This window comes from Chelonoidis abingdonii, chromosome 4, assembly GCF_003597395.2.
Source record: "Chelonoidis abingdonii isolate Lonesome George chromosome 4, CheloAbing_2.0, whole genome shotgun sequence".
Classification (NCBI taxonomy): domain Eukaryota; kingdom Metazoa; phylum Chordata; order Testudines; family Testudinidae; genus Chelonoidis; species Chelonoidis abingdonii.
In genome coordinates this window covers 62,815,676-62,823,789 of record NC_133772.1, presented here as the reverse complement: position 1 = coordinate 62,823,789, position 8,114 = coordinate 62,815,676, and the positions used below count along the sequence as shown (strand labels likewise).

The 8,114-nt window shown below is 42.8% G+C and overlaps 1 protein-coding gene across 1 annotated transcript in view; it reads left to right on the top strand.

Moving 5' to 3' along the window:
* Positions 1-4,979: 4,979 nt before the first annotated feature.
* BBOX1 (gamma-butyrobetaine hydroxylase 1) overlaps positions 4,980-8,114 on the top strand; it is a 100,269-nt gene continuing 97,134 nt past the window's right edge. Inside the window, exon 1 of the mRNA XM_032770858.2 lies at positions 4,980-5,094. The gene's annotated coding sequence lies outside the window, so the exon portion shown is untranslated. The remainder of the gene's footprint in view (positions 5,095-8,114) is intronic.

Sequence of the window (8,114 nt, the reverse complement as noted above, 5' to 3'; positions counted from 1 at the left end):
AAAACATTCTAGTAACCACACATGCATCTGAGCGTGGTGTAGGAGCAGTTTTAATGCAGGAAAGGACCGGATCAAAACTTATCCTGTCGTTTTTCTCAGCAAGAAATGTCTGAGAGGGAAAGCCATGGTCAATTCAGCTAAAAAGAATGCTCGCCATTGTGTATGCCCTGGCAAAAGAAAAAAACTATGCCCATACATTTCGGTGCGACAGCGTTTCAGCTAAAACCCACCCTGCTGCGGCTAAAGTGGCTTCATACTGCCAAGGGACAACAAAAACTGCTTCGCTGGAGTTTAGCTCTCAAGATTTTGATTTTGAAATTCAACACATTTCAGGGCTCTAACAAAGTAGCTGATGCCACTCTCGTGAAAGTTTCCAGAATCAACTGCGCTTAAAATTGTCCTTAAAATTGTGAAAATCTGTAGTTTAATAATTTTAGTAGTATGTAAAGGTAATGTGTTTTATTAATCTGTTTATTCAAGTATCATAGGAAGAAATCACGCCAGTTGTGGTTCACACTGTCTGAGACCGTGGGGGGCGTGTCTAAAAGATAGTTAATTAAAAAGTTAATGTCTCTTTTACCGAAAGGGTTAAGAAGCCTCGTGAACCTGGCTGACACACTACAGAGACCATAGGGGCCGACAAGATACTTTTTCAAATCTTGGTGGAGGAAAGTCTTTGGTTGTGCTTCTTTGTGTTGTTCGTTGTTCGCTCTTGTGGCTAAGAGGGACCAGACGTACACCCAGACTTTCCATTTTACTGAATCGTCTTTATGTCAAGTTTTTATAAGTAATAGCCAGGCCAAGCAGAGTGTCTATAGGTTTGTTTTCTTAACTTGTAAATGTGCTTTTGCTGGAAGGATTTATTACCTCTGCTTTGATGTAACTTTGAATCTTAAGGCTGTGGGCGGTCCTCTAGTCTATATGAATCTGAGTAACCTGCAAAGGTTTTCCATTCCTATTTTAGAGAAATTTACCTTTTCTTTCTTTAATTAAAAGGCTTTTTCTTTTAAGAACCTGATTGATTTTTCCTTGCTTTTTAAAATCCAAGGGATGCAGTCTGAACTCACCAGGGACTGGTGGGGGTAAATGAGGGGGGATGGTTAATTTCTCCTTGTTTTAAGACCTAAGGGGTTTGGATTTGTGTTCCCCAGGGAAGGTTTTGGTGGAACAGAAAGCGTGCCAGACACTACATTCTGGCTGGTGGCAGCGTTACCAGATCTAAGCTAGGAATTAAGCTTAGAAGGGTCCATGCAGGTGCCCCACATTTGTACTCTAAAGTTCAAGGTGGGGGAAAAACCTTGACAACAGCAGATAAATGAAGGCATTTAAACAATGCATTTAGATTCTTTTACAGAAAGCTCAACTTTCTGAGGGTAGGTTTCAGAGTAGCAGCCGTGTAAGTCTGTATCCGCAAAAAGAACAGGAGTACTTAGTCTCTAAGGTGCCACAAGTACTCCTGTTCTTTTTTCTGAGGGTAGGTGCTCACAGCAGAGTTGTTTGACAGTAATATCATCTGCAACATTAAATCCCAGAATAAGGGCCAGATCATTCAGTGCAGTGCAGCTGCTTTGTACCACATCACAGGCAGAATCTAGCAGTAGAACCAGCATATTTGCCCCAGGATTATCCTAATTCCAGGGGATCCTCTAGTGGCATAGAGATTGCATAGATGTTCCTATACCATTGCCCTCCTTGCTGCTGTAATGGGTGTAACTAGAGGAAATTGCATGCCTGAAGAGGAATGGCCAGGGTGTCTATATGTTGTGCAGTTTCGGCCTGTCGTGCAAAGTAGCCCACTACAGAGTATCTCCACATCATCTCAGTCTGCTGATCAAAATAGGTGTTTTTGAAAAGATAAGGCCCTACCTATTCCATAAAAGGGATAAAAGGTCTTCATCAAGGAAAATGGTGGATTCACCATGTCTTGACAGCTTCAAATTAAGAATGGTTGCCATTCTGGAAGATATGCTTTAGTCAAACACAAGTCACTGGGCTCCTCCATATATATATGTATCTGGGTGAAATTCTATTACTTGCATTATATGTAAGGTCAGACTAGACGAAATAATGGTCCCTTCTGGCTTTAAAATCTAGAAACCTATGAATGAATCGCTGAACTAATATTTTATGGTATCTTGTCTAATGCATGGTCTAATGATCTGAACATAGGCTTGCCAGCCAGGAACTCATGCGTTCTAACCCCAGCTTTGTTACTGATTCTCTGTGACTTTGACCAAGTCCCTGTAGTTCTCTGTGCCTCAGTTTCCTTATCTGAATGGAGAGTAATACAACTTACCTGCCTTACATAGACTTTGTGAGAATTAATTAGTTGTTGTTTCTAAGATGCCATCTAATATCATGATGATTCAGATCTCTCACTTATAAACATGTTGGTTCAAATTCTCTGTTGATATAAATCCATTGGAGTCAATGGAGTTATGCCAGCCAAGAATGGCAAAATTCACATTGATTTTAATGGGGCCAGGATTTTCACCCATATGTTATTAAATGTGGTTTGTCTGAAACACGTTAAGATTCTGTGTCTGAAGTTTCAGAATATAAAAAGTGGAATATATCTGTTTGAGGAGATTCTACTATGGAACTATAACAAAGGAGGAGTGGAACTCAGCTCTTATTTACATAGACATACATCCTTTGTAACTCTATGGAGAACTTAGGCTTTATATTAATCAATGAAGAGAATCTGGCCCATTTAATAGCTAAGTGATCATTTATTTTACTTACTAAGCTTTATATATTTCCACCAGTATAGGTACATAAGAATATAAGAATGGCCATACCGGGTGAGACCAAAGATCCATACAGCCCAGTATCCTGTCTGCTGACAGTGGCCAATGCCAGGTGCCCCAAAGGGAGTGAACCTAACAGGTAATGATCAAGTGATCTCTCTCCTGCCATCCATCTCCACCCTCTGACAAACAGAGGCTAGGGACACCATTCCTTCCCCATCCTGGCTAATAGCCATTAATGGACTTTCCCATCCTCCTGGCTTATAGCCATTAATGGACTTACTCTCATGCAATAACCTCCCTGTTATAGATCCTAGCCTTCACAACCTCCTCAGCAAGGAATTCCACAGGGACTGTGCACTGTGTTGAAGAACTTCCTGTTTATTTGTTTTAAAACCTGCTGCCCCGTTTAATTTCATGTTGGTGGCCTTGCTAGCTTCTTATATTACAGGAACAAGTAAATTAACTTTTCCTTATTTCACTTTCTTCACACCACTCATGATTTTATTATTACTAAATGTCTATCTATCCCCCCTTGTCTCCTCTTTTCCAGGTACCTACCTTTACTAACATTGATCTCCCTAAACCTGTGGTCTTTGTCTATTAAAACAAGCAGAATGTTAACTTTACCATTCCTCCAATGAACTACCTAATTCATAACTGCACATTTCTTTTTATTACTCTTATTTAAAACATTCTTTATTTCACATTTTTAAAAAGACAGGGTTTATTTCTGTTTTGCTCTGCAGATTTTAGCACTCTTTTTTCACAAAATCTGTAAATTATGTTTGTTCAACCAGCCTCCACCTAAGCACATCTGCTTTATGATCCAAGCACAACTGCACAAAGATACCACAAATGGGCCCACAGTGTCACTATTAGTTTCTAAACGGAAGACAGTATGTAATCGATGGAAAATTCTTCCTCATTGGTTGTTAGGATGGGTTTGCTTGCAGGCGACAGAACTTCTATTCAATATTTATGCCTGACAAGGGTGTGTTTAGAAGCTCAGGTTTAAGATTATTAGCCTTAAGAAACAAGAGGGGTAGCTGTGGTTAGTCTGAATTCTGTAAAAGCAGCCAGAGAATCACATGTGCCACCTTATAGACTAACAGACGTTTCAGATCATGAGCTTTTCATGGTGAATACCCACTTCGTCAGTATGACGTAGTGGAAATTTTCCAGGCGGCAGGTATTATAATCTAGCAAGCAAGCTAGAGATAATGAGTGTATAGTTCCAATCAGGGAGGATGAGGCCCTGTTTTATTCAGTTGGAGGGTGTGAAAACCAAGGAGGAAACTGGTTCTGTAGTTGGCAAGCCATTCACCAGTCTTTGTTCACCCTGAGCTGATGGTGGTCAATTTGCAGATGAATTGAAGCTCTTCAACCTCCCTGGCCACACTATAGCAGACCTTAAGGTGGCCATCCTGCAGCAAAAAAACTTCAGGACCAGACTTCAAAGAGAAACTGCTGAGCTTCAATTCATCTGCAAATTTGACACCATCAGCTCAGGGTTGAACAAAGACTTGCCAACTACAGAATCAGTTTCTCCTCCCTTGGTTTTCACACCTCAACTGATAAAACAGGGCCTCATCCTCCCTGACTGAACTAACCTCATTATCTCTAGCTTGCTTGCTAGCATATATATATATATATATATATATATACCTGCCCCTGGAAATTTCCACTACATTCATCTGAGGAAGTGGGTATTCACCCATGAAAGCTCATGATCCGAAACATCTGTTAGTCTATAAGGTGCCACAGGAGTCTCTGCTGCTTTAGCTTAAGAAAGAACATTATGAAATTCGGGACTGAATTTCAGTGGGTGACAGTCGCATATGCAGTGCTCTAGGGAGGTACATGCTGAGGGGGCGGGAGGGAGGCAGTATTGGCACAGTTTGGGAGAAGCAGGGGTGCTGAAAGCCATTAAACTAAACCGTAAACCCTTGGCTGTATATAATTGAAACCACTAAACGCCAGCGGGGGCGGTAACACCCCTAGTTCCAGCACCTATGGTCAGAAGCGCTGCGCCCCCTCAGTTCCCATTGGGTTGGGGTGCCGAGCCCGCCAGGGTCCGGCTTAACAACTGATTGGCGGACTGAAGCAGCCCCCGGCCCAGCTGGGTGTCCAGCCCCAGGGCTGCAAGCAGCGCCTGCTCCACACACCGCAGCTCGCCCTCTCCGCGCTGGCAGGTGGCGCCTCCCCTTCGGCGGCGGCCGTGGCGGCCTTTCCCCCACTTGGCCCAGCTCCCCGGTCCGCAGGTCCCGTCCTCCCCGCCATCTGCTGCAAGGCGCGGCGCCGCGGCAGGAACAGGCCCTTTCGCTGGCGCAGGGGGGTGCAGGTAAGCGCTGCCTCCTCCCCGCACTCCGATCGCAGACCAGGCGCAGCGGGAGCAGCTGGCTCTGGCCGCCGGGCGTGGGACGCGTTAGGGGAGAGGAGGGAAGAACAACTTTGCAGCGTCTCCTGCCCCCTGGCTCTGCCAGAGGAGCGAGCGCAGGGGGCGGGGTACCAGAACAGGGGGGCTCACAGGGCGCCGGGGGGCACTCCAGCCTGGGGGCCGCTGCAGGGGAACAGGGGGAGGAGGTCAGCTGTGAGAACAAAACGTGGGGAGTGCTTCAGAGTGGGACGCCCTGCGTTTAGAGCAGGGGTTGCAGATGGGGGCAGGACACGACAGAGGGGGCAAAAAGGGGACACTGGCTTTGGAGAAGGATTTCGGGGGGAGGTTGCCATAGATTTGGATGGTGCTTCTTTAGCACAGGTCATGGATGTGCTCCTCCTGTTAGGACTTTGAGGGCTGTTGTCTTAGGAGAGGGTGATTACAAATACCCACCTTGTCTGTGGCCATTAAAGCAGATAACAACCACCAAGAAATGCAGCCACCTCTGGCGTGGGGAGCAGCAGCTCACTACCATCCAGTGGTGATGAGAGAGTAGGGACATGGTGGTTCTGGCCAAGGGCACCGGGCAATGTGTTATCCTTAGGAAGTGTGTCATGTGCTCTTTAGTAGTCAAGTAAACACTCAGGAGCTGCTTGATTTTTCAGGTCTCACCTTCTCCATGGTATATTTAGAAGGATTAAATGCTAAATAAACTGTGGACATCTATGTTCCAGTGAGTTTCCATGTTTCAAATCTGAGGTTCAGACTATTAAATCATTCCTCCAGATTGTTAATTTATTACATATTTAAATTAGATCTTGGGTTTTAGAGATGGATTTCTTGTGGACTTTGGATTTTTATTTGGGGTCAAGACCTTGCATGGAGTAAGCTCTCTACAAACTGGCCCTGGAAAAAAGTACGCTTTTCATATTATTAGAAACATAAGATTTGCCTTACACTTCAACTAGCAGTGTATTAAATCTGGTAGCTTGCCTTTGGCAGTGAGTAATGGCTGATGCCTCAAAGAATATGGAGAGAAGAATACTTAATGGATCTGGCCAATTGTACACTGCTCTATACTTGGGAAATTATTCTTTCCTGACCCTGGCAGTAATCAGTTTATGCTGTGAAACATAAAATTCAATGAGCCCATTTTTACATGTGTAACTAAAAATATTGCTCATAAAATCATCCAGCCCTTTAAAAAAAAAATCCAGTTATAGTAATTGACTTTCTGACCTCCTGTGGGAGGGAGTTCTACAGTGTATTAGTCCAGGGCCTGTTAGGGCTGATATCTGTAGTGTTTCTACATATGCCAGTTGTAGGTGGTCCTGTTGGCCCCTCTGGTCTCAGTGTAGTTTTACGCAGAGCTGGAGTATGAAATACGTCTTGCCAAGTATCACTTTGTAAATGACCTCAATCCTAAGGCAATTTGTAACTAGTGCAAAAAGGAATAGTACAGCATGTTTCAATAAGACACAAAATCTTACCTCATCTATTTGTAACTCTCGCTTTCTGAAATGGTGACACCTTTGCAGCCTAGCAGTGGATGCATGAAAAATCTGAGCACTTAGCAGGCCTCATTTGCTTCACTTATGCATGTAACAGTAGTGATTTTTAATTCTTATTTTACTTTTCAGATAAGTGATTTATGATAGATTTGCTAGCATACTGTTTTACTTCCAGGCTGTAAATTACATGTATAGATCAGGAAAGGTAACTGTTTATTGTTTACTGTGTTGATTATATTGATTTGGAAGGTTATGCAGAGTTGGAATTGCTAGACTGGCAATTAACCCTGTAGGGAACACATGTTTATATGGTGTTGCATATATGTACTCAAATAAAATAACATAAACACTACAGACTTCAGATAATACAGTAAAATATCATACCTAAAATATCTTTCCTTGCCTCCTTTATTGTAAATGCTTTTCCTTTGCCTTTTGTTATAGTTTTGGAGGTACATTCACCTATATTACACAAATGTTGCTTTGCAGTCTTTCTGCTATTATGATATGCTTTGTAAACAGTTAGAATTCTCACTCTGCACCAAAGAGAGTGCATACACTTTGGGTTAGAGCCTCAATGAGATGCCCTAACCACTTGAATATAGAGTCACTCTCTCTCACACATGTTCACCCAATGATTGTAATCATGTCCATAGTCAGCTGCTCTCATGTCAGGAATAAGGAACAGGAGCACAAACTCTTAAGAAACAAAGACCCTAGGCCCGATTCTTATACCAATGTAAATCAACAGTAACTCAATTGAAATCATGGGACTTATGCTGGTGTAGACCCAGTATATAAGTGAGAGCAGAGTCAGGCCCATTCCTACTTTTATGAAAATATCTTTAATTACAAAATAGGGGCCATGTCTATATGGGGACTCAGGAAAATTAAGGCAGAACAACTAAAGGTATGAAGTCAACGTGCAGAAATCCCCATGTGGATTTCTTCATTCAGGAGTGAAGTGGCCTTAGTTTGCTGTAACTAAAAGCTCATTTTAATTTATATATTCAATATGTTGTTGTAACATAAAATGACAACTTTGTTGTTAATCATTTTATTTACAGATAATGAGCCAAATCCTCGGTGTAAATTGTTGTAGCTCCATTTAAGTCAGTAAAACGTTACCAATTCAGCTAAGGATTTGGCGCAGAGCTTCTGATTTTTTTCTCACCCTTATTCTGTTGAAAATTGAAAAATTCTGCTGAAGTCAGTGGTGTTACACTGGTGTAAGTGAGAGGAGACTAAGGGTATGTCTACACTACGGGGTTATTCCAATTTTACATAAACTGGTTTTGTAAAACATTATATAAAGTCGAGTGCACGCGGCCACGCTAAGCACATTAATTTGGCGGTGTGCTTCCATGGTCCGAGGCTAGCGTCGATTTCTGGAGCGTTGCACTGTGGGTAGCTATTCTGTAGCTATCCCATAGTTCCCGCAGTCTCTCCCACCCCTTGGAATTCTGGGTTGAG